The 6,535-nt window shown below is 46.5% G+C and overlaps 1 pseudogene; it reads left to right on the top strand.

Annotated features, from left to right (window-relative positions):
• Positions 1 to 4,097: 4,097 nt before the first annotated feature.
• Positions 4,098 to 5,079, top strand: LOC146436762 (olfactory receptor 5F1-like; annotated as a pseudogene).
• Positions 5,080 to 6,535: the final 1,456 nt, after the last annotated feature.

Here is a 6,535-nt window from a genome sequence, read left to right as displayed (position 1 = left end):
TTTGTGGGCAGCTGAAATATTCCTGGGAATACCTGGAGCAGAATAAGAAGGTTTAATGGACTCTGGATTGTGTTCAGACAGGTAAATCAGCAGACCTGTGCAGGCCTGCTGGTGCCAAGGCAGGAGTAGCCTGGGATCCTTTTGGGTTCATTCATTACCTGGAGGCTTGGAGCAGCCCTCACCTCCTGTAATCCCAGCTGGCTGCTCCAGGGATCCATCCAGAGCTCATTAGGACAGCCTAAGCTGCTGGCAATGGACCCCTGGAGCAAACTCACCCACTGACAATGAAGTAAAGTTACATTCACTTTAAAAATTAAATAATATTTCTATTAAAAGGTTATTTTGCTGTTGGAGAGGTTCTTCAAAGAACCTTCAATGATCCCAATGCTCCTCTGGTGAGGTAAGAATTGGATTTTTGTCTTTAATCCTGTAAAGATTTAATGGGTTTATTCTGATTTGTCATGTTACCAGGGACAGGGAATTCTGTCTGATCTTTTTTCACCTCCCTCATGGCAGAACTCTCATCCATACCTCGTTTTCAGCTGGAAATGAGGGGGGATTCGAAGAGATTTAGGAGGGAGGAAAAAATACAGTAAAATGTGAATGTTAGTGCACACATTTAACTCAAGAATATTTTGCATTTTATATCTAAAAGTATTGTATAATATACATTTAATGTTGGCTTTTAATATCTAGATATAATTTTGGATCAGAAAGGGCATGTAGGAGATCTCTGGCCTTAGGAAGGCAAGTTATACATTTATATCTGTAGGTATTTATGGATATGGGGCTTGGAGCAACCTGGCCAAGTAGCAGCTTTCCATACCCAGGGCAGGGGATGGAAGAGAATGATCCTTAAGGTCCCTCCCATCCCAAACTCTTCCAGGATTCCATGAAAGGTGTCAGGATTCCCTGTATAGAGGTTATGTGGGTTTAACAAATGAGACATTCTGGAATTCTGTGATTTCTGGGCTGGATCAGAGAGGTACCTCTAATGAAAAGCCCTTTTTAGGAAAGATGGAAATACAACATTCAAAATGGATTAATTTGCAGTTTTGATGCAGTTTGGAGATAAGGAGATATCACCCAAAAGCTAAGTCAAAGAATTAATGAATACATTGCTCCATATTTGAAACCAGGATACATTTGCAGGTTCAATTGAACAAACCATCTTTGCCCTGTCCTTTTTCCACCCCCAATTTCTGCCTTTCAAAGACTTCAAACAAAGCTCTAATTAGTTTTCCACTTTAGGCCCATGGTGGTTTGTTAGAAACGAAGTCAGGAATATTATCAGTGGAGTTTGTATCCAGAGATTTGCACTAAGGCAGTGGGGCGAAGGGAGTGAAAAACAACAAGACAAAACAAGAAAAATACCTGAGCGACCTGAAATAAAAAAAATGGAGGATGATAATTGTTTTTAAAGTCTTTATTTTAGGCGAGAAATAACTCCTGAAAGAAATTTCAGCTCCCTCATTTCTCCATATTTTGGATGGAAACTTGTTAGTGGCAAGGATGACAAATCAACCTGTTTTGTGGATGTCTTTTCGTTGTCCAAAGTTGCATTTCATCTCCTTCTGAATGAAATTAATTCTTGTTTTTACACGAACAACTTCTTTTTGCTCCTTCTGTGCACCATGGCTCTCTGTAGTCAATCCCAAGGGATGTAAAAGAGCCATGAAAGTCCTTTTGAGGTGCAAAATGGAGCACTGGAAGAGGGAAAAGAACAAAGATATTGATCAGGATTTCCTGTACATCTCTACCATCTATTGGACATTGCTGAGAATATCATCTCCTTTTCATTTTAGATAAAAACTCATTTCTCCTGATTTTCCAGTAAGCCTTGGGAAGAGAAGTGTCTTGTTCTTGCTCAGGAAACTGAGAAATAGGCAAGGAATAAAACATCAGCATCATGTGGCTGATCCCACCTGGACATTTTATTTTCCAAGCATCAGCTCCTGAGCCTGTTGAAAATAATGGATGTTTGAAGTTCTCCTAACATGTGGAAATGATGCTTTGAACTGCACTTGACGTTTGTCTTAGTGTAATTTTCAATGGATGCTTCAGGTGCTCTGAATTCATCAGGTGGGGTTAGATGGGATAGTGGGAAGAAATCCAGGGCAGCTGTGAGGGTGGAGAGGCCCTGGCAGAGATTTCCAGAGAAGCTGTGGCTTCCCCTGGTTCCCTGGAAATGTCCAAGGCCAGGTTGGACAGGACTTGGAGCAACCTGGGATAGTGGAAGATGTTCCTGTCCATGGCAGGGGGATGGAATGGGATGATCCATAAGGTCCCTTCCAACCCAAACCATTCCCTAACATAGATATTGCCATCAACTTCCTTTGGGGATATTTTTAGCATGTATTAAACAATTAAAGGCAACATTTTTGAGCTGTTATTTTTCAAATAACAGCTTCTGCTGCCGTTAATTTTAAAATCATCCTATCCTGACTTGGCACTGGAGGATCCTGGGACTCCTCAGGGCTTGGCTGCCTCTCGCTTGCTCTGACAGCTCCCTGAAGGGGAAGGTGTTGTTCCCTGACTTGTTTTATCCCTGGCTCTGCGAATCCTCCACAGAGCAAAGCTCTGCAAACACTGGTGTTACATGGGAGAAGCCCTGAGGTATCTCTCCAGCTGCAGCTGGGAGCAGCTGGAATTATAAATACCACTCCAACCAGACCTGGGAGCAAAGAGGAGCAAAGCACTGCCTTCAGGTAGGTATAGATGGAATACTGGGAATGAATCCTTCTCAGTGAGGGTGGTGAGGCACTGGCACAGGCTGCTCAGAGAAGCTGTGGCTGCCCCATCCCTGGAAGTGTTTAGGGCCAGGTTGGATGGAATGATCTTGGTGAGTCCCAGGGTAGCTTGTCAGAAGCTCTTCTACTGCTTTGCCCAGAGATCTTATGGAATTTGTGTAGGAAAGTGGGTGCCACAATGGAGATCCTCACCCCACAAGGATGAATATTCCATTAGTTACTCCACAGCAACCACCAGCCTCTCAGCAGGGATAGAACATAGTCCACGAGTTTTAACCAAATTTATTTCCATTCCAGGTCTCTGATCAACCACACAAAGTGAAGCTGGTTGGGTAAGGAAAAGTGAGACTGAATTTTAGTTAAGAAAGAAATTGAAGTCAATTCTCTGACAGCAGCAGGTGGATGCTTCCTCTGGGGGGAAATTCAGCCCCAAATATTTGGTTTTCCTGATTTTTAACACCTCTGGCTCTGCCTCGTGGGTGATGAAAAGCAGCTCTAAATGCTTGTTAATAACTCCAGGAGACCACAGAACACCTGAAAGGATAGATCAGGTTCTGGGGTGAAACTCAACCCTTCAGCCCAGGCTCATCCAACAAGGAGGATTTCCAGGTTTGGATCGTTTTGTCAGGAGCCAGCAGTGCCTACTCTTGCTTTACTCCCGGGTGTAACTCCAACAAGCCATGGATATCCAGGAGAAGAATCCATGATTATTTATTCTGTCTGTTGTAGAATGGGATTTTAGGAGCTGCTGATTTCTCACTGGTGAGCAGCAAGATGGACCCTGAATTTATGTTTTACCTCCAAATTAAGCATCACATCTAAAGCAAAGTGAGGTAAGACAAATCCCAGCTCTTATTCCTACAGGGAAAAATATACTAAGGAAAAGCCCATTTTCCAATGGCTCCACCTAGAAAATCTCATCCTGAGACATGGGGAGCAGGTGTTTATTCTTCAAGTGCTCAGGCTGAATAGGGAATAATTAAAAGATGGGACATAATTCTGTTTTCCCAGAAATTATCAGGAAAATCATGGAATTTCATGTGTGAGCGGATTGAGAAGAACTAGGAGGAAGCCCTGCAATGTCTTAATGATTTATTCTGGTACAGTATTTCCTTCCTTAATGGCTTAAATATCCACCTGGTTCCAAATGTGTTGGCTGAATGGGCATAGTGGTGCCAGGAACTTGTGTTTTTTCTTTTTCAAGCAGAATTTACCTTTTATTGACTGAAGGTTTTGTAACTGCTTTACAAAAATTGACATTCTTAACATTGTCGATGGATTTATATGTATTAAACATTTAAATCTAAAGACATAAAGCAGCCAAACTGAATGTATGAAATGTTCAATATGGGTAGAGAAAATGAGACGTTTGCATCTGAATTTATTCTCCTGGGCTTCACAGACCTGCAGGTGATGTTTTTTGTCCTGTTCCTTGCCATCTATGTGGTCACTCTCATGGGAAATCTGGCAGTCATTGCCTTGATCCAGATCAATCGGTGCCTCCACACCCCCATGTACTTCTTCCTGAGCCACTTGTGCCTCCTGGACATCTGCTACTCCTCTACCATCATCCCCCGGACCCTGAGGGATTTTTTGGCAGAGAAGAAGGTGATTTCCTTTGCGAGTTGTGTCACCCAGCTCTTCTCCTTCGCCACCTGGGCCAGCACCGAGTGCCACGTGCTGGCCGCCATGGCCTACAACCGCTATCTGCAGGCCCCTACTCTACTCCATGCTCATGTCCCAGGGGATTAGCACCTGAATGCTGGCTGGGGCCTCCCTGGCTGGAGTGATCAGCTCCACCTTCCACACGGTTTCCATATTCCATGCCCTGTTCTGCCACTCCCGCACCATTGACCACTTTTTCTGTGATGGGCTCATGCTGCTGGCCCTGTCCTGCTCCGACAGCCGTGCCAGCAAGGCCGTGGTGGGTTCCGTGGTGGGGTTCAATGTGCTGAGCACCACAGCCTTCATCCTGGTGTCCTACTCGTCCATTGGCAGCGCTGTCCTGTGGGTCCACTTGGCAGCTGTGCGGCACAAGGCCTTCTCCACCTGTGCCTCCCACCTGGCCTGCGTCACTCTGTACTATGGCAGCACCATCCTCACCTACCTGTGGCCCAACTCCAGCGGCTCCTTGGAGCTGGACAAGGTCACCTCCCTGGTGTGTTCTGTCACCATCCCCATGCTGAACCTGTTTGTCTACAGCCTCAGGAATACAGACTTGAGGAACGCCATGAGGAAAGCAAAAAGCAGGATCCTCACTTCCTGGTCCATCCATGGCTCCCGGTTGGCTGAAAGGAGAGGACAACCCTGCTGTGGTGAGGGGTGTTAGATTTTGGACTCTCAGGAAGAGGGGCTGGAAATCAGACCCTCAGGAGTCCAGGGTCACAGTCTGGATTCATCTTCCAAGCAACTGGGGCCATGATTTCCCTGCAGCAGCACCACAGGGATGGCATGAGACATCTCCTGGCAGAGATCCATCCCAGAGTGCAGGACCAGAGGGGAAATGTGGCAGAGCAGAGCTGGAGTGGGAGACGAGGCACCATCCTCCATTCTGAAGGACTTTCCCTGTGCCAGAGCAAGAGTTGGGGGTACTCCAGTCCTGTGAGGTCTTGTCCTCTCCTGATTTTTCCCCCTTTTTTAGGGGTGATGTCCATGTGGAAAGGTCTTTATGGAAGCACCGAGGTGCTGGCCAGGACACTTGGACTGAGATTGTGCCTTCTCTTGGGGGGAGGAAAAGGGAAGTGGGGAGTCTGGGGCATGATGGTGCCAATGTCTGTGGTGGGGGAGCAGGTGAGTGGAAGATGAGGGGGGTCAGGTGGGGTCCCCCCACAAAGGCAGGTTACTCCCCAAAAATGCCCGAAAATTCATGAGGGGCTTGTGTGTAAAATACTGAAAACTGTAAAGAATCTCCCTTTTATATACATTGAGAAATAATATCAATTTCTACATCAATTGATTTCAAAATAAAGCCCCGTATCTGCTGTGTTATTGACAGGATTTAAGACTATAAGGCATTCTGATTACAGATCAGAAGGAAGTAGGGCAGGTGTGGGGAGCCCGGGGAGCAGTGGGGCTGGCTGGGGGCACTGGGGGAGGCTGCTTCGGGCTCGGGGGTGACCGGGAATGGGGACAGCCCCAGCGGCCCGGGAGCTGCAGGCACCGGAGCTGCCTCGGCACAGCGGGGCTGGGGACGTCGCTCTGGCGCGGATTCTGTAGGGGACAAAACGAACGTTTTGGGGGTAAAATCGGAGTAAATCTGCAGGGGAGGCAATGAGCATTCTGAGGCAAAAATGAGGCAATCACTAATGGAGGTAGGTAGTAATGGAGGTTACCCGGTAGGTAATCTATAATCATGGATTATAAAAACCATGTGTGAAATCAAAGCTGTTCCAGTAGCATTCCTTCCCATTGCTCCCCAGGTGTTTTCCTTATTTTCTGATTTTCAGAAAGGAACACAGTTTGGGATGACAGAGCTTTGGAGAGTTGTCAGTTTTCCTTAACTGTGCAGAGATGTCAGGATCTGCAGGGCACTCCCGTTTCCCTGAAGGAAGATGCCCTGGGGAATGTACTGAAGTGGGATTTGGCTCCTGTAGAGCCTCCCAGGATGAGCTGTGGTGGGTTTGGATCCTGTGCCAGTCCTTGCATCATCCTCATTCCTCAGAGCTCCTGAGGTCACTCCCTGTACCTGCCCAGCTCTGTCAGATCCAATGATCCCTCCAGGTGTTTCATCTCCTGCTCCCATTAAAAGTGCAGTTTTGTTTGGTGATTTATATCCCCCCCCAAGC

The sequence above is a fragment of the Lichenostomus cassidix genome, chromosome 5 (assembly GCF_008360975.1).
Source record: "Lichenostomus cassidix isolate B80296 chromosome 5, HeHo_3.0, whole genome shotgun sequence".
Lineage (NCBI taxonomy): Eukaryota > Metazoa > Chordata > Aves > Passeriformes > Meliphagidae > Lichenostomus > Lichenostomus cassidix.
The sequence above is the reverse complement of the archived record's forward strand: the minus strand, read 5'-3'. Positions and strand labels throughout refer to the sequence as shown.